The following is a 9,444-nucleotide window of genomic DNA, read 5'->3' as shown; positions in this document are numbered from 1 at the left end:
CAGGAAGGTATGCATAGTTTATATGCAAATATGCCATTTTATACAGGGGGCTTGAGCATCCATGGATTTTGGTATCCACGAGGGGCCCTAGAACCAATCCCCTATGGATATCGAGGGACTACTTGATACAAAAATTGTACTTACAATTTCTGCAGTCTTTGCAAATTTGATCCTATTATTTGTCATTTCTTCTCTCACGATGATGTTTATAATTTTGGATTTTGAGTTTATGTTTCTTGGACTATTTGATGGAATGCTTTGAGGCTTATATTTAAAGTACATTCCTCCTGACTAGGTGCAGTGATTCATGCCTGTAATCCCAGCACTTTGGGAGGCCAAGGCAGGAGGATCATTTGAGGCCAGAAATTCAAGACCAGCCTGGGCAACATAGTGAGATCCCCATATCTATAAAAAAAATTAACAATGAACCAGGTGTGGTGGTGGACACACATCTTTAGTCCTAGCTACTTGGGAGGCTGAGGCGAGAGGATTATTTGAGCCCATGACAAAGTGAGACTTTGTATCACTCATAAATAAACGTACAGTCCTCCAGAGAGGATTTGGGTTTGCTTTGGCCAGATGCATGGCAGCAATATCAACTCAGGATCACTGTAAAATAAATTGTTTGAAACTTTTCAGGACATACAGATAGGGCAAACTTCTACACAAAATGTGCATGACAATTAGTTGTGATAAGGAATTCTTATGGAATTCTTTTTCTCCCATCCACAAGCAAGGCTGAGGCCTGCATTTTTCCTTATCATATCCATCTCTGACATGTTTTATTTCCTGGTTTACTCTTTTGCCAAGAATGTTATTTTCTACCTGCTCCAACTTCCCATCTTTCTCCAGCCTATGTCTATGTCCTGTCCCCTATATGCAGCTCATTAAAACTGAAAGGTCTAGTTCATGAGACTAGTGGATCCCCCTTCCAAGTGTAACTATCAGCTTCAGTACTTGCTACTTCTCTAACTAGTATTTTCTTACTTTTTGCTTCTGAGAATTTTCTTTCTTGACAATTCACCTATGTAATTAAAGAGAAGGTTAATTTTTTTTTTTTTTTTTTTTTTTTACATTTTTGTCCAGCATTGTTACGTTTTCTGTCCTAGGAATTTCCAAAGGTTATCTGGTCTACCGAATTACCAGAAATTCATCCTGTAGTTTGTATACATAAACATTTATGTACCCCCAGTTTATGTACAAGAATGGGAGAGGCAGGGAGGTTTCTCAACCTTACTAAAAGGGAAAGGAGAAGCAAAAAGTTCTGGCAAAGAATCACAACTAGTTGGATGCTGGCTGACAGCAAAGGGAGCACAAAATGGATGACGAAAGAGAAAAAATGTATATATGCATATACAATGCATATACTTGATGTATGTGCATATATGTGTATTTATATAAACTATGGACACTCGACAAATGAAGGCTTTAGTAGCAATGCGTAATTCTGTCCTTATTTGATATGTACACATTTATATACTAATCAACTTTTCCTCTCTCCCTTTCCAAATACCCTAACAGGACAGTAGTCCCTCCTTAGCTGCAGTTTCACTTTCTAGTTTCAGTTACCAGTGGTCAACCAGAGTCTGAAAATATTAAATGGAAAATTTCAGAATTAAACAATTCATAAGGTTGAAGTTGCACGCCATTCTGGGTAGCATGATTAAATCTTGTTCCATCCTACTCAGAACATTAATCATCCCTTCATCTAGTGTATCCGAGCTACGTACACTACCTACCCATTCATCACTTGGTAGCCATCTCGGTTATCAGATCAAAAAAAACAAAGTACACATAGGGTTCAGTACTATCCAGGTTTGAGACATCCACCAGGGGTCTTGGAATGTATCCCCCACAGACAAGGGTGGGGATCTCTGCATCAAGGGAGATTGTGATCAAGAGGAATGATTATCACACAGAGATGGATAGAGTCATTTGTGAAACTGTTTATCTCCTCTTCTTGGGAAGAGGGCAAGTGTGTCTTCATTTCAACAGGGATAGCTGCTGCATGTTGGTCAAACTCATGATTATCTTTTTGCTCTTCCTTGGGTTTTTTAACATAAGTATGAGCATAGATGCTGTGTACCGCAAAGAGTGAACTGTGCTGGACGATGTCTGTTGCATATTCTGTACTATCCCCACCCTTCTTCTGGATACTTATCCACAGAGGTCCAATTAGATTTCAGCTATGAGAGCCATTTGTACACAACTGGACGGGAAAGGGGGTACAAATAAGTATTCCCCAGTGGTAACTGCAATCAGGTTAATGGACATTAGACAGCTACTGTGGGATTTACCAACAGCTTCCAGGCATCTTTCTGAAAATCACTCAACCTGGTGCTACAGGCAGCTGAGATCACCAACAGTAGTTCCCTGTACTTCCTACCCTTGCAGAGTTCACAGCAGTCTCCCTGATCTGCATTTCCTCAGGCCTTCTAATGGCTATTAAGCCCAATTCTCCATATTAAATCCTTTCCTGGCCGGGCACAGTGGCTTGCACCTATAATCCCAGAACTATGGGGGGCTGAGTTGGGGGGGATCATTTGAGGCCAGGAGTTCGAGACCAGCCTAAACAACATAGCGATACCCCATCTCTACAAAAAAATCAGCCAGGTATGCTGGCACACGCCTATAGTCCCGGCTACACAGGAGGATCGCTTGAGCCCAAGAATTTGAGGCTGCAATGAGCTATGATGACGCCATTGCACTCTAGCCTGGGCAACAGAGTGAGATCTGGTCTCAAAAAAAAAAAAAAAAAAAAATCCTTTCCTACTGGAAATGCCAACAGTGATTTCTGATTTCTTGACCAAACTCAGCAGGTAAAGGCACTAAAAGAGAAAATAGGGAATAAAAATGCTATCTACAGCATAATGTCTGGCAGCAAGTACCCTATTAAGCACCTTCTACGGCAAAATCATTGTGCTTAGGCACTGAGAAATACATAGATTATTTAAGCAGAGTCCATTTTTCCACAGGTACTTCTCACATATCCTGTGTACCCCGTACACTGGATACTACAAAGTAAGAGAGTGGAAAAGCAAGAATTGGCTGTTAAAGTTTGTGAAGGGATTATCCAGTTAAATAATGATCCAAGTTTTGAGCCATCCATGGGCACAAACCAAGCCATGGTTAGGTTAATTTTAAAAACAATAAAATTAAAAATCAGCCCTATCGTCTGATAGGATGAGCCCTTACTTAGTTTCAGCAATATTAAGCCCAAAGGAGTTGAGAACCATTAACTCTGGAACATCACACTATTGGGAAGGTCAAGCTGTGGAGTCCAATGTGTCTGCAAGTCAGCTGGCTTTTCTCTGTCCTGGGGAACCCCAAGCACTCTCCTTCATTCTTGTGTCCCGTCCTAGGAAGAACCAGGAATGCATAAACAAATTTATGCAAATCTGTCCCTGCTGAGAAAACAACTCAAAACATTTAAGTTACTACTGTTGTGTCAGTGAAGTCAACTCTGTATTCAGAGGCCAGCATATTTTCCCACTTCACTTAAAGCACCAAAAAAAGACTACAGATATGAAGAAGTTTCAAAATTCATTTTTTTCAAACAAACAAATGCTTTAAACTTTAGTAACACCACATGGGTCCAAGTTAACAACCAAGAACAAAAGCTAGAAATCCTACAAAGATTTCCCACAGTTCCTAGGTTTCTACATAGCAGCAATGAAAGTAAATTAATAAAATATTCGGTTTACATTTTATTCAAAAGATAAATACAAAATTAAGAAAGCAAGAGATAAAGTTCAAAGGAAATATGTTTGGTATTTCAAAACAATTCTATATAACAAAGTATAATAGGAAAAAAACCAGAAGCTCCCATAAATCAAACTGGTCAGACACATTCAAATCTAACAGAAAGAAAACTTAATGCAACGTTATTTCTCTTGCCTAGAAACTAAGCCTTTATCATCTCAGATATCATCCATCCCATTACTTGAAAACAATAATGCATCACGCTTTCTAATGAGTTCATCTCACATTGAACTTGCCATAGTAAAACACCAATGATGGACTCAGACTAGAATGAGGACAACAATGTCACTGAAAGGGAGCTATTGGCAGAAACAAACTAGTGATCTTGATACATCTAGACTTTTGCAGACCTTTAGGTTATGTTATGACAATCTAAAATTCACAGATATCAACCTTAGGTCTCACAAATTAAGAACATACTAGTTAAGAATCAAGGGGTTATACCCAGTTTAAGATAGTGTTTCCTTCATTTGTCCTTTAGTATAATGGATCTGGAATTCTCAGTTGAGTATTATATACTTTAGGAATTCTGGAAATTTTCCTTTCAAGACTTCACTATATTTATCTCCATTTCAAAACATACAAAGCTGAGTGGCAGAGACAGAAACTAACTCCTTTAGGTGCCCATGATATAACTTATTTGGTGGTTCTGGTTTTTGGATTGTTGGATGCTTCTAAATCACTCAGCAGAAATTAAGAGCATATGAAAATATGCCAAATGCTTTCATCTTAGTAAGCATCAATAATTTTATAAATAGAGAGGCAGACTGATAACTGAATGGGAAGGAAATAACTATAATTCTTTTGAAAGACCATTTCTATAATTTCTTACAAGCTCCATTTTTGATTCTATATTTTCAATTATACATCCATACTTCATACTCAAAATCTCCTGAAGCATAAAAAGAGAAATATGGCTACATAACAGCATTCTCTATGAGAAAATACATAAGTGACCTTGGAATTTGAGTCAATGAATCATGTTAATATGAAGTTCACAAATGTGCCTTTTCAACCTTGGAAATAATCTGTTGTATACATGCTAACCAAAAAAAGAACAGTATAATTATCTTATTACATATATACTATCTGGGAAGGGGTCAGCTGATTTAAATAACTTATAAGCTGGTAACTTTTCTGTGTATTACTGCAAAATTAGTTCAAGCTCCATGCTTGTTAAGCTAATAGAGCTCGATCATCTAAAAAAAAAAAAAAAAAAAAGATGGAAACTATTAACTCTCAGATTGATGAGAAAAACTTAACCTTTACTTCTTTCCCTCTTCCAAAAAAGTTAAATTAATGTTTCTCTAAATGCCACTCCATTGAAAAACAACCTCTTAATTTTTAGGGAAATCATTTCTTGGCCTTCAGTAAGCACTCAGTAAGTACTTACTGATAGCCAACTGAGGAGAATTTAAAGAAAACTGTCACTAGAAGTAAAGCTGAATTTTAGGCCAAAAATGTAGCCTGTGGAAAAAATGATGCATGCTGGTGGGGCAGCCTTAGGCTTTGCCACAGAGCATGAGAGAGAGGGAGAGGTGGGGGAGGGAGAGAGAAACCAGAGACTGGGCTCAATTCTATGGGAAGGCAAAACAGCACATCTATTCATTCAAACCACCGTGGCCTGTCTCTGGCAAAACACAGCAAGTGCTGTAAGGTCTAGGGATAGAGATGCTAGCTTGATGTTTATAAATGGATTCTGTAAAGGGAATCTTTGTTTTATAATTAACGGATTGCCAAATACTACAAAAACTTTAAGATTGTCTTGCTACTTACTCACCTTAAATATCCTTCTTTTGTAACTATCAATTCACTTAAATCACTGCAAAATCTGGAAATAACATGCTACAAACAACAGGTTATTGCAAAAAATTTTAAAAGACTTGAGAAAATATAGTATCTATGGAGTGTGATATCAGATAGAGTAGAGCCTTTATCTAATGATCCTTTCCTAAACAACTGGGAAGTTGGGGTAGAGACATGTGGCTTTAGGCAATCATTTCTTATTTTTAAAAGCAACAATAATGAATAAATTTATGACAAGAGAAATGTTTACTAACAACTAAAGTAGGCATTGGCTACATTCTTAGTACAATTTTTAACACAACTACAAATATGTATATGCTTCAAATATTAACAAATTGCTTCAAAATGAAATTCTCAGCAAGTTTTTGGTAATTTATTCACAGTTCAGGCTTAGAGTCACTGGACTTAACAAGACATGAAGAAGAAATGACCAACTGGCTCAGTAACTAAACATTCATTTTAAAGAACACAAAACCAAAACAAAGCAAGGATGATTCTGAAATTTCCACCTCACAAGAAGTATAACTTAAAAAAATACCAAAAGTTGTATGTAAGCAAAATGCATTCAACCACAGAACATTCAAAAAGCTAAAAGGATCATTTCTATATTCATTCTGAAGGCTAGTATAAGAAAGGTAATTTGAGAATTTCCTAAGAAGTTCTTGTTAACCATTATTTATAATACAGTAAATAACATTTTGACATCAAGCTATTACAGACTTACATATTAATATGGCATAACTTGGCCGGGCGCGGTGGCTCACGCCTGTAATCCTAGCACTCTGGGAGGCCGAGGCGGGTGGATCGCTCAAAGTCAGGAGTTCGAGACCAGCCTGAGCAAGAGCGAGACCCCGTCCCTACTTAAAATAGAAAGAAATTATATGGACAACTAAAAATATATATATAGAAAAAAATTAGCCAGGCATAGTGGCGCATGCCTGTAGTCCCAGCTACTCGGGAGGCTGAGGCAGGAGGATTGCTTGAGCCCAGGAGTTTGAGGTTGCTGTGAGCTAGGCTGACGCCACGGCACTCACTCTAGCCTGGGCAACAAAGTGAGACTCTGTCTCAAAAAAAAAAAAAAAAAAAAAATATGGCATAACTTTACAGTCTTGCTTTAACTATGATTTTTATCTTAACCCTGCATGATACTGGTTTGAAGCTGATGTTATCAGTCTTATTAGCTGTCGTTGTCACAAACCTGAAGATATGTTTAAATTCACAAAGCTAGGAAGATATTGAAATATTAACAATCCTTAAATATAGTGCAGGGAAAAAACTGATTTAAGTGTTTAAACTTCTAAATTTGAGACTCCAAAAGTAATCTGAAATGTTTTCAGGGGTAAAACACTCTGTCTGGTAATCTTGTACACAAATTTTACTAAATATGTGAATATCATAAAACTAAAATATCTTTTATCACTCCCTTCAATTTCTTTGGCCTTCACAAATTCATTGTGAGCTATGAATTCTTTTTCAATAACTACTCTTCAATGACATTGTGCTTTTTTAGAAAAATCACTTAGTTTGTAGCATACAATAGTTAACATTAGTCTTTCTCTTTTATTGCTATAGTATACCCTAATTTTTTAAAAAAGAGAAAAAACTTATCCCAAAGGACTTCCGAAAATATGTGTGTTAAAGCAAACATTTCAGCTAGTTCTACTTCTTTGAAGAGTAATAGAATTAAATGTCAGAGGAGTATTACCAAGGAGCCAAAAAAAGCTTCCTTTCCTCCCATCCTCAGAACTACCTCAAGACAAGAGACCTGTATTGAAAAAGATGAGACAGTATCATTTCCGAAACAGCCTTTGGAGTAATTAAGAGCGTATGAATACCTGTGTTAGCTCCCTTAACCTCCAGCCCCATCTGTACAGCACCATGTGTGAGTGACCTTCGGGTAGCAGTAATGCCTGATGGTTTTTCATCTTTGCATATTAATGACTGCTGTTATAAATTTATGGGTCTTTTATAGCCTGTGATAACATAATAGCTCACTTTGCAAATACATTTCACTTCTTATGAACACAATATGCTCCAAAACTTGGACCGTTACTTAAGTAAACAAATCCACTTATTCACAGCATTTAACAACCCACCTCCACTCCATCTTCCCATCCTTTCACCCTGTCCTTCCACTGAACCTAGTCTTCACTAGTGATGAGTCCCCTGGGGACAAATGGATACTGCTTTAAGGATGTAATTTTTAATGCCTAGCACAGTGACTTTCACATAATAGGTATTAATAAATACTTGTTGACAGTTATAATAAACTAAAAATAGTTAACAAGTTTTCTCTCACCTTTTATTCCTATGGCATAGGTGATTTTTGTTTGTTTGTTTGTTTTTGTTTTTTAAAGATAGAAAAGCTGACTCCAAAGTAATAATCATTTACTGGGCTATATGTTAGATGCTACACATGTCCCCCTGCCTAAAAAGGGCTCATGAGGTAAGAAACGCTAAGTTACATGAGTCAATTTAAATGTTAAATGTACTACAAGAAAGAACTTTTTATACAAAGGACTCCTTTTGTAGAATATCTTTTTTGAAACATCCAATCTTCTAATCCTGTATTACGTTGGTCTTCACTGGACCTGCTCACTTAGTGGCTTGCTTCACTGCAGTACCTCTTTTGTGTTAAGAATTTATAAAAGCATTTAAAAATCACTACATCAAATGGGATGGAGAACAAGAAGGGAGAGGGAGAGGAAACCATGTTTGTTTGGAAAATATCATTTCTTTGTTCTTAATTTTGGCTTTTGATATTCAGTTTAGAACTTCCCCCAGCTTGGAGTGAGAACATGTGTGTGTGCATGTGTTCTTTAAAGAGACACATACAGAGGGAAAGAGACAAACAAGAGAGAGAGAGACTATGCAAACTGATTCTGATTTCACATATTTTAACCAAGAATGCTGAACCAAACTTTAGACTGTAGGAAATGCTATAAACCCACACAAATCATGTTTTGTAAAATGTTAATATACCAAACTTAAGAAATGACACTATACACATACCTAAACTAGTTAGCTTATGCAAAATAATCTTAGAAACAAAGTAGGTAAATATAGCTGTAATAGCTATATATGTAAGGTAAATAGTGACCCTATTTAAAAAAAATAATCATGTTTCTAGTCTCCATCTATGAGAGTCCTTCCAAATTAGCTCTAAATGTACCATTTCTTTCTCTAACCCTAACATACAAGCAGAATTGTATGCTTCTCTTGCAGCAGTAATAGCTATTAGGAAATCTTAACCTCACCAAGAAGTTTAGACACAAAAAAAAGAAAGGAAAAGATTGAACTCACTTAAATAATTGTACTAAATATCTCACCTTCATAATTTAAAAGTGAAAACTTTTGAAAAGAGAAGGACTTTGCCAAAACATAAACACACTCTCCTTTGGCCCCTAAGATCTGGCCAAAAAAGCTCTTTGAAGAAATTATTACTTCTAATTTGGGGGGCATCAAACTAATATTTTACTTTAAATATTTTAATCAAAATTGTCAACTTCCATTTCTGACACTTACCAGCTGAATGTACCTTAAAATCACTTTATTTATATCTTCTTCATTCCTAAATATATTTCAAGGGTAGAGCACAGAAAATACAGAGAGGAAAAATACCTGGGAAGTAATACTAAATTTGAGGCCTATCAGTGTAAAGCACATATAGCTTTTTCTGAGCTTAGCCCACCATACACATTTAGAGTCAAAGATTAGTCAAAGACTTGCAGATCTTCCAGGCAATTGCAAAGAACTTCCAAACTGGCACTAAGGGACCAGTTTAATTCAACAAGTCAGTGAAGGAAAGTTAAAATTAACTATAGGAAATTCTTCCTTGGGACAAAGTTAAAGAGAATACTGAATATATCAATATTG

Source organism: Eulemur rufifrons, chromosome 19 (genome assembly GCF_041146395.1).
Source record: "Eulemur rufifrons isolate Redbay chromosome 19, OSU_ERuf_1, whole genome shotgun sequence".
Taxonomy (NCBI): Eukaryota; Metazoa; Chordata; class Mammalia; order Primates; family Lemuridae; genus Eulemur; species Eulemur rufifrons.
Note: the sequence above shows the minus strand (reverse complement) of the source record.